The sequence below is a fragment of the Sinocyclocheilus grahami genome, unplaced genomic scaffold (genome assembly GCF_001515645.1).
Source record: "Sinocyclocheilus grahami isolate Dianchi unplaced genomic scaffold, SAMN03320097.WGS_v1.1 scaffold264.1, whole genome shotgun sequence".
Taxonomy (NCBI): Eukaryota; Metazoa; Chordata; class Actinopteri; order Cypriniformes; family Cyprinidae; genus Sinocyclocheilus; species Sinocyclocheilus grahami.
Window position 1 is genome coordinate 1,584,425 of NW_015505443.1, and position 9,562 is coordinate 1,593,986.

A 9,562-nucleotide genomic window follows, 5' to 3' on the forward strand; every position below is an offset into this window, starting at 1 on the left:
AGAAACATTTAAACCTGCTTGCGATGCAAGATTCAATGTGTGCGCGAAACACTTAATATGCGGTGACAACCCGGCTTCTCTCACTGCCGCCTCCATGTTGCGTGCATTGTCACTAACAACAGCAGTACTATGAGGAGCCCTTTCAAGCTCCCACTCTTGTATAGCCGCTTTTAAAACTCCGGCTATATTAGTTCCAGTGTGTGACTCAAAGCGGGGCGAGTCTGAAGCACGAAACTTTTAATTTCCCACTCTGTGGTAATAACATGCGCCGTGACTGTAATATAGCTCTGACAAGCCTGCGAAGTCCACCCGTCAGTCGTTATTGCCACATTCTCTGATTTTTTCAGACCGTAGACCACCTTTGCTTTAGCTTCGCAGTACAGGACTGGAACTACCTCTTGACTGAAGTGCGGGCGTGACGGAATATGGTATCTGGGCTCCATTACACTAACCAATTCGCGAAATCCAACATTCTCGACCAGAAAATGGTCTCATGTCTTTTGCAATAAAAACTCCGATGCATCTGGTTATTTCTTGAGCTTTCGCACTTGACTGAGACCATGTTGCAGCAAAACTGCATTGTATAGATGTTTGGCCTTCTTTCACCCTTTTTGTGGCAGGAGTTTGTTGTTGTGATGCCATTTTAAATGGCACATCATATTCAAAGTGTTTGACGTTGTGTCTGGCAGCCTTGTTTTACAGTGTTTACAAACAGTTTGTGTTTTGTCTGTAATTTTTTTACCGTCGTCCTGTCGCGTGACTGGAAAACCAAAATGCTGCCAGATGTCGGACTTATAAGACGGGGCATCTTCAATTATACTGCGATATATCGTTTCACCCCTAGTGATCGGAGAATTGACAAACAACAAGTGCTACTCTACAGTGCTCAAAACTCATGTTTGAATAGTCAGTGGCAAATCTTTTAAATATGAAAACTTACTTACAGTTTGTGAGTCAGAACAGCTGGCATTGTAGTCTACTCTACCAGGATCAGGAAACAGTCCTCCATAAAATGTGCTGCACACAAATTAATATTTGGGTTGAACTGTTCTGGAGCAGTGTTGTAAATACAGCTTAACCACTGATTTCTAGTCGTGTCCTCTTTTGGAAGGCCAAACAAAGTAGTTTCGCTTTCACAACGAAACACACAGCGTCACACATGGCGGGCTAGAGTGAGCAGAGGTGGAGGGCTTGAGAACGGCGCAGCCGGCGGATTCGACGAAGGAGCGGCCGGCGGGCTTGCGGCAACCACATGTGATGACCCCGGGCTAGACTCCGCTTCGTCCACGGTGAAAGCCGATCCGGCGATCCACAGCGTGAAGTTGATGTATTTTCTCAGCGACCAGCACGGATCAGCTCTAGGCATGACTCTTTTGGAAGCCCAAACAAAGTAGTTTAGCTTTCACAATGAAACACACAGCGCCTTCACGACATGGCGGCAGCAACAATACTACAGCGAGAATAAAAGTTACGCTTTCTTTCTTAGCGTGAACATTTGGGCGGCGTTATGCAAATCTTCCCACATCGTGACGTAGACATGTGGGGGCATGTTAGAATGAGCCATTTTAGGTAGGCATGGTTGACTCTTAACTTTTATAAAGAATATATTTTTGGATTTGAGACTTTAGTCTTTGCAACTTTACAGATCTTCTTTATGCACCATGAGTTTGTAACACTCCAAAGAGAAAGGAAAAATTGACATCGCATCATATGACCCCTTTAATACATGAGGTAGTCTAATTTTAAAAGTTTAATTTCTAAACCTGGAAAGTTGTTTATGTAATTAAAACAAAAATCGTAAAAACCCATAAGCATTTTTATAATGAATATAAATTTTTAGTTACACAAAGCTCTAAAATATTTTATTGGGTAGAAATTGACTAAATATTTAAAAAAAACCTTATCCTTAATCTACACCAGGTAAGACTGTAACAACTGGAGAAGTCAAGCAAATTAATTGGTTTAAAAAACCAGGAAGAAAATTAACAATTTGATTTATGGAGTCCAGAAATCTAATGTACAGTTGAGTAGCTTCCTCAAAAAGCTGCATGATTTGAGGTATCATGTCCATAGCACAACTGGTGCAGGATAAGTAACAAGGCTAAGTTTTATATTTAGACTTCATTATGAGATTCTGACTCTTGTCCTGTCAAATGCCACTAATTACACTGTGCAAGATTCTGATGTTTCAGGGTTTGTTTGGAGAGGTTACACAAAGTTTAACACAGTCAGTGAACTGGCAGTGGTTGTTGGTTTGGATGAGGTTGAATTCACATAGCCCACTGTATCATGTCAAATAAATCTCATGTAATATCTCCATCTGCAATTGGTTTCATCAAGCATGTTATTTCCACCTAATCTCATTTCTCTTAACATCTGTATTTGTATGATGATTCCACGCTACATACTAACAGCTCTTTCAGCCATTTTTCAGCTTCCGGCGCTTGGCAGTGCTTTCAATGCCCTGTTCTGGGGGAAAATACAGTTTATGTGGAATTTCCTTGAACGTGAAAACACTGGACACACGCTCAGCCACACACATGCAGAACTGTCGAGGTCAAGACATGCTCTCACACAGCACAGAGATAAATACCACTGTAAAAACATAATGTGGTCTTCTTTTTTACTGTATAGCACTGTGCTCTTTTACAGGGAAACTAATATCATCATTTTAACACCAGGTGATCTAAATTCAAAACAAACAGAAACAGATTATATACTCAAAAACACTCCCCCGGACATCAATTCATATAAAAACAGGGTGTTATGTACTATAAAATCCTAAATTGAATCGATTTCATTCGTTTTTTTATTTAAAAAAAAAGGGTCGTGGAACAAACTAGCAGTTCTGTCAGGACCACTATCGTCAAAGATGATTGACAATTAGCATACAGTTTGGATTGGCGGTATGGTTCCGTTCTGGGCAAGAACTCCCTGCGCATCCATGCAGCCTAGCATGAATGAGAACAGGGAGAGCAGTGATAACCCCCCAGGATAAACAGAACAGAACCAACATAAATGTATTGCAGATATCGTTAAAGTTCAATAATGTTATGTACACATTTTAGATTTAGTCTGATTCAAAGGAGAATCAGAAGGCTGAATCCTGACTGACAGAGGAGGAGTTGGGGATGGAGGAGGGTAATTAGCTATTGAGCAATGCGAAAACTGCTGATACTACTGCGGGACCTTATATATGAATACTTAGTTGTCGTATTCCCATAGGTTGATGGGGATCAGCTGAGAGTCAGCTGATGCGAGCTTGACTAACGTGACCTGACAGAACTAACGCTACGCTTGATTGTACATGCATTCAAATCCATTGAGGCTGGCAAAGATCTCATTATTAAGACTCGTTGAAAAAGGCCCAGGGCTGTTGAGCAGTACAGTAATGAGGTTCATGGCATACTATACAAGAGCAAATGAAAAAGCTAAAATACTAAAAGTGCCAACAGCACTGACTTGCAGAGACAAACACACACTTCTGGTAATTCTGACATAAATGCCTGTAAAATTTAGATATTGTTCTAAAAGTTTAAGGAACAGATTTTCCCAACAAGTTAGCGGAAGTCATTTCAAGTAGACTAACAGAAAGAAAACATATGTGAGCAATGTGTACATAAACTTGTACATCTGTTCGTGGCCGTCTGTTTACTGAGAAGAGAGTGATGAACAGGAAACACATTAACCTGGGTACCAGGATGACCAGCAGGTGCTGAACTTCCCTAACTAAACAAACACATTTATCAACTGGTACTCGTGCACATGTGTGGACACACATGTGTGGACCTTCAGACGCACTTGAGTGTTGCTCCATATGTCATCGCCAAAGTCAACCATGAATTCATATGGTGATTAGGCCTTTACAATAACTTAACACAGTAACAATAGTTACCATCGACAAACGACAGCTATACGGCTATTGTTACTAATGTGAAAAATTAATATGGGATCTCCTTTAATGGAGTAAGATGTTTTATGAATGTTTTCATTCTGTGATTCACGAATTTCACTACATAAGAACAAAATATAAAATTATCCAAGTGCCATCTTTAATCAAATGATGTTAGTTTTTCTTAAAACTGACTTTTAACCAACTTCTGACTTCAAAGTGATTTTAGTGGATTTATATGCACTCTTGAAAATTAATTAGTGTCAACATGATCCACTAACATTTAACAAACAGAAAGAATGCAAACACTGTAGTCTTAATTTTGAATAAAATATTTATAGTTTTATAACAATTGTGGGTGTGTGGCTTTGTGTTATTTGTGTGTCTTTTCAACACAAAGTATCAAACAAAGTAACATGTTAATAATATTATAATTTTAAGTGGGCACATAGATTTTTATAGCAATTTAATATCTACATACGTTGCATTATTATTATTTTAAACCTTGCTTATAGACTTGAGTTGAGTTAGGTTGAAACACCAGATTTCCATTAGTCTTCAACCCCATGGTCAAATAAATTACAGTAACTGACTCATGGAAAGCTCATAATCTCTGGAATACAACAGTATTCTCAGGACAGAATCAAATGATATAAAACACATATACATATATATATATGTATACGTATATATATAAAACTTATATATACACATGTTACGGAAGCTTGTTTTTGCCACAGGATTAAAAATATTTTTTTTTTAAAAGTTAAGGTTTTAGCTCTCAATACAGACTTTTTTCTTGCAGTTCTGAGTTTATATATCACAATTCTGTCTTTTTCTCACAAATTGTCTTAAAGTTGCAAAATAGCGAGATATAAAACCGCAATTGCGAGAAAAAAAGTCAGAATTGTGAGATAAAAAGTCGCAATTATTTTATTTTTTTTATTCACTGGCGAAAAAACTGAATTATGAGCTGTAAACTCAGAATTCGGAGAAAAAAATTCAGAATAGCAAGACATTAAATAAAAACCTGAATTCTGAGTTTATCTCTCACCATTGCCTTATAATAGTATATGTATAATATCTCTCTCTATCTATCCACATATATATATCCACATATATATATATACATATATATACATATATATACACACACACACACACACATGCACACACACACAGAGAGACAGAGAGAGAGAGATACATATACACATATCCTTTTGCTTATGTTTTAAATAGTTATTTAACCTTTTAGCTCCCTTCATGAAGACATTGGTTTTACAATGTAGGTCAGACTCAGGACATTCAAGTTCATTACATGGCCATGGGTACCATTGCCATTCCCACTGCACTGGATCTTCCTTTGTGATCGACCTCTCAGTTCCGTTTATAAACCTGCATTCAATTCACAACAAAAGAGTGATATAGTGCATATGCTGTGCGCCCGGCAATATTTCATAGCAACCATGCACATGGCCATCAGCACAGTGACCGAGAAGCGCCCGTGTCGCAACACAGATGACGCGTGTTGGTGACTGAGCAAATCTGAGCTCTCGATAGGGAACAAGAGGGAGAAAATCAATATTTAAGACCCTTTGACTCGTGAGTGTAGCGTGAAGCGCACGAGCACATAAAGAACAATGATCCAGCTGGCCATGTGGAGCAGATGATGATATATATACACATATATATACATATATATACACACACACACACACACATGCACACACACACAGAGAGACAGAGAGAGAGAGAGATACATATACACATATCCTTTTGCTTATGTTTTAAATCGTTATTTAACCTTTTAGCTCCCTTCATGAAGACATTGGTTTTACAATGTAGGTCAGACTCAGGACATTCAAGTTCATTACATGGCCATGGGTACCATTGCCATTCCCACTGCACTGGATCTTCCTTTGTGATCGACCTCTCAGTTCCGTTTATAAACCTGCATTCAATTCACAACAAAAGAGTGATATAGTGCATATGCTGTGCGCCCGGCAATATTTCATAGCAACCATGCACATGGCCATCAGCACAGTGACCGAGAAGCGCCCGTGTCGCAACACAGATGACGCGTGTTGGTGACTGAGCAAATCTGAGCTCTCGATAGGGAACAAGAGGGAGAAAATCAATATTTAAGACCCTTTGACTCGTGAGTGTAGCGTGAAGCGCACGAGCACATAAAGAACAATGATCCAGCTGGCCATGTGGAGCAGATGATGATGATGAAGGATCCTCATAGAAATAAACAATGAACACAAGGAATGCGCTTCTGTCAGAGGAAAGGAAACGTTTTTATGCAAATGCACGCAAATGTTTAACAGTTGCATTGTTTATTTCTATATTGTAAGAAAAACCATATATTCTCAAAATGATAAACAGCTTTCCAGGGAGAGACTGGGGACCCTCCCTAATGGCTTTGAAGACTGATGGAGGTCTTGTGTAAGCATAGTGCAAACTAATGAGAGACAAACAAAAAGCTTTGACCTAACTCAATACCATCTACTAAATAATAGCTACATTGGATTTTACTTAGTATAAGCCAAATTTACGTTCAGAAATGTCACGAGAGTGCTGAAATAATCGCTGGTTCATGCAGGTTTTAATTGTGTAAAATATCAAGTTAAAAACTTACTGTATTTAATGGTGTGATCCATGCACTGTGCAGCTTGTGGTTTTATCCCCTGGGTGTATTTAAAAAAAGCATTTCTGTTTGTTTGAGCCTAATATATCCCAGTGCTCTTTTCTGCTGTTTCTCTATAGGTAAGACATGTATCTCTCAGTTGTGACAATATACACACACACACACAGAGACAGCCGCCCGCATCCTTCCTGTGTCATGCTCTAAACTCACCGCTCTGTGCAGTAATTCACTCAACTCCGCCCCTTATTTCCACAGACACGCCCATTCTTCATATTATACACACCGCGCTTAAAGACACAGCACAATTAATACTTCTTGCGCACTATTGACTAGCTGCTTTGTCGCTTTAAATTTCAATATTTTGGTGAATTTCACAAAATCTATCAAGAACACGTCCGGCCTATATTTCAGCCCAAAATAAAAGAAAGACATTCGAAATTATATTTGAAAGAAAATGACGCCTATTTTAGGACAATCAAAGTGTGATCTGGGTAAAATGTCATTTAAAATATAATTTAAAAATAATTTATTACATGTATATACATGTATAACTTATTATAATTTTATATTATTTTAATATATACAATTTGCAAAATAAAAGCAATGTTTCATATTTGTTTTTCTTTTGCATGTAATGTGACCTAGACATGTTTACATTTACCCCATAATTAAACTGAAGCATTGCTTTTATTTTGTGAATGATTTTCAGATTGGTCTGAGCTATAGTAAAGCTATTAAAGATGGACAATCTGTTTGTTCTGATTTTTATTTTATTTTTACAATTAATCCTTAAACAGTCCATATTGTGTGCAAAAAGGGTGTTACTGAGGCTGACCTCCCAGTGGCCCTGCCTTTGTCTTTGGATATCGCTTTGAAATGCAACTAACTTGATAGGGATCTTGCAGGCAACAATTGTCATTGTGCAATTGAAGGTCTAGTCAGTACCCTGCAGGGTTTAACTGTCGTTTGTATATTCACATAAATCAATTTGCAAACGACCATTATGTGTATATTTGCACCTCAGATATGTGCCTAAAGAGGAGTATCCTCTTGCAGTTCAAGGCCTTTGGCACTGTGTGTACAGAAGAAAGACATATTTGAACAGTGAGATCATTATCTGCTCTCAACCATCACTGTTTTTCGTTTTTTTTTCATCCTGAACCATCAGTGGTAGTTACATAGTAAAAAAATACAGCCATTCACTTGTTAAATTATATGAACGGAGCAGCACATTATTACTAAAAGTCTTTCATGTTCATAATTGGATAAACAGTGTGACACTGAGAAAGTCTTCTTCACAATCTTGCATCATGCAATTACTTCCTTAACATTATATACAGTATGTGTTGATTTAATTTCATATACAGATACAGCGTACTTGTAATGTTGGTAGGTCTGATTGTTGATGAGTTTTGTCTGTGTATGGCCACACTATAAGCTTGGCCTCTCCTCCCTACATGGCTTATTATTTCTCATCTCTCTTGTGACATCTCTGCTCTTACCCCCTGATGTCCAGATTGATGCTTTCCGGCCTGGAATAAAGAGATTATCTCCAGGCGAACTCTTCCACATCTAAGCTCAGTTTCTTTGGATGTTAAATGATTCAGTGCTCACTTACCCATTCTCATCTGGCCCAAATCTATCTCCACTGTAGCTGCAGGGGAATGAGGCAAGAAACGCTGAAACATCTTTATGGATTTTTTTTTATGTCAAAACAAGAGTCATGCATTAAATGAGACGAAAATATACCCTTGTTGTTGACTAGTGCTATAATGGCCAAATATAATATAATATATTATATTATTATATGCTGAAAACCTGGTCTTTCCATGAACTGTAGCTAATAAACATGTTTAGACCGGGCACATTAATGCCACACAAACATAACACACCATCAGGGCAACACACCTGACACTATTGTGAGGCCCTGTCCACACGAACGCGGTTATTTTTAAAACCACAGGTTTTTCTGCGCGGTTAGGCCGTTCGTCCACATGCAAACGAAGCACCAATTCACTGAAACTGAACATTTTTGAAACGCCCGCCAGGGTGAAGATTTTCAAAAACTCTGGTTGCAGTGTTATCGTGTAGACAGCGAAACTGGAGTTCGCCTGCGCTGCAGTGTTGCCAACTAATTTTCAGGGGAAGCTGCTAAAGGAAGGTTGATTTGTTGCTAAAAGTTGCTAAATGATGTTGTGATGACATTGCGTGATGATGCCATTATTAATAATTAATAATTAATTAATTCCTACCGTCTTAGCATCTGCGTTGGCATTCCATCCAAAACTACAATAATTTATATACTCATGTTCCCAACATTTTTGTAAAACATCTTTGACTGGATGTGTTTCTACATGCCCCCTTACAGAACACCAGTATGCCATCTTTAAAGGGGTCATATGATGCTGCTAAAAAGAACATTATTTTGTGTATTTGGTGTAATGAAATGTGTTTATGTGGTTTAAGGTTAAAAAAACACATTATTTTCCACATACTGTACATTATTGTTTCTCCTCTATGCCCCGCCTTTTTGAAACGAGTCGATTTTTACAAAGCTCATCGGTCTGAAAAAGCGAGGTGTGCTGTGATTGGCCAGCTATCCAGTGTGTTGTGATTGGCCGAATACCTCAAGCGTGAGACGGAAATGTTACGCCCCTCACCATTCTGTTGAGGCCGTCTCCCGGAGCGACAAGACAAAAAACATGAAAACCCATTATAAACGAGGCATTTGTTGCATCCAGTGGGGATATAATTACGGATTATAATGACTTATACTGTCTCTTTACGTGTTGCGTTGTATCGCGCCGTGTGAACAAAACCATGTCTGCATTTGTGATCAGAAATGACAAACAAGCACTAATGTCACTCTACACTGCTCAAAATTCGCGTTTGAATCATCAGTGGCAAATCCTTTAAATGAAAACGTACTTACAGACTGTAAGTCAGAACAGCCGGCGGCGGACAAGCGTGAGCTGAGGTGGCGGGCTAGCGTGAGCTGAGCAGCACTAAGTTGATGTATT

At 38.6% G+C, this 9,562-nt stretch overlaps 1 protein-coding gene across 1 annotated transcript in view; it reads right to left on the minus strand.

Moving 5' to 3' along the window:
* LOC107599324 (cdc42 effector protein 4-like) overlaps nt 1-6,746 on the minus strand; it is a 24,111-nt gene extending 17,365 nt beyond the window's left edge. Inside the window, exon 1 of the mRNA XM_016290883.1 lies at nt 6,534-6,746. The gene's annotated coding sequence lies outside the window, so the exon portion shown is untranslated. The remainder of the gene's footprint in view (nt 1-6,533) is intronic.
* Nucleotides 6,747-9,562: the final 2,816 nt, after the last annotated feature.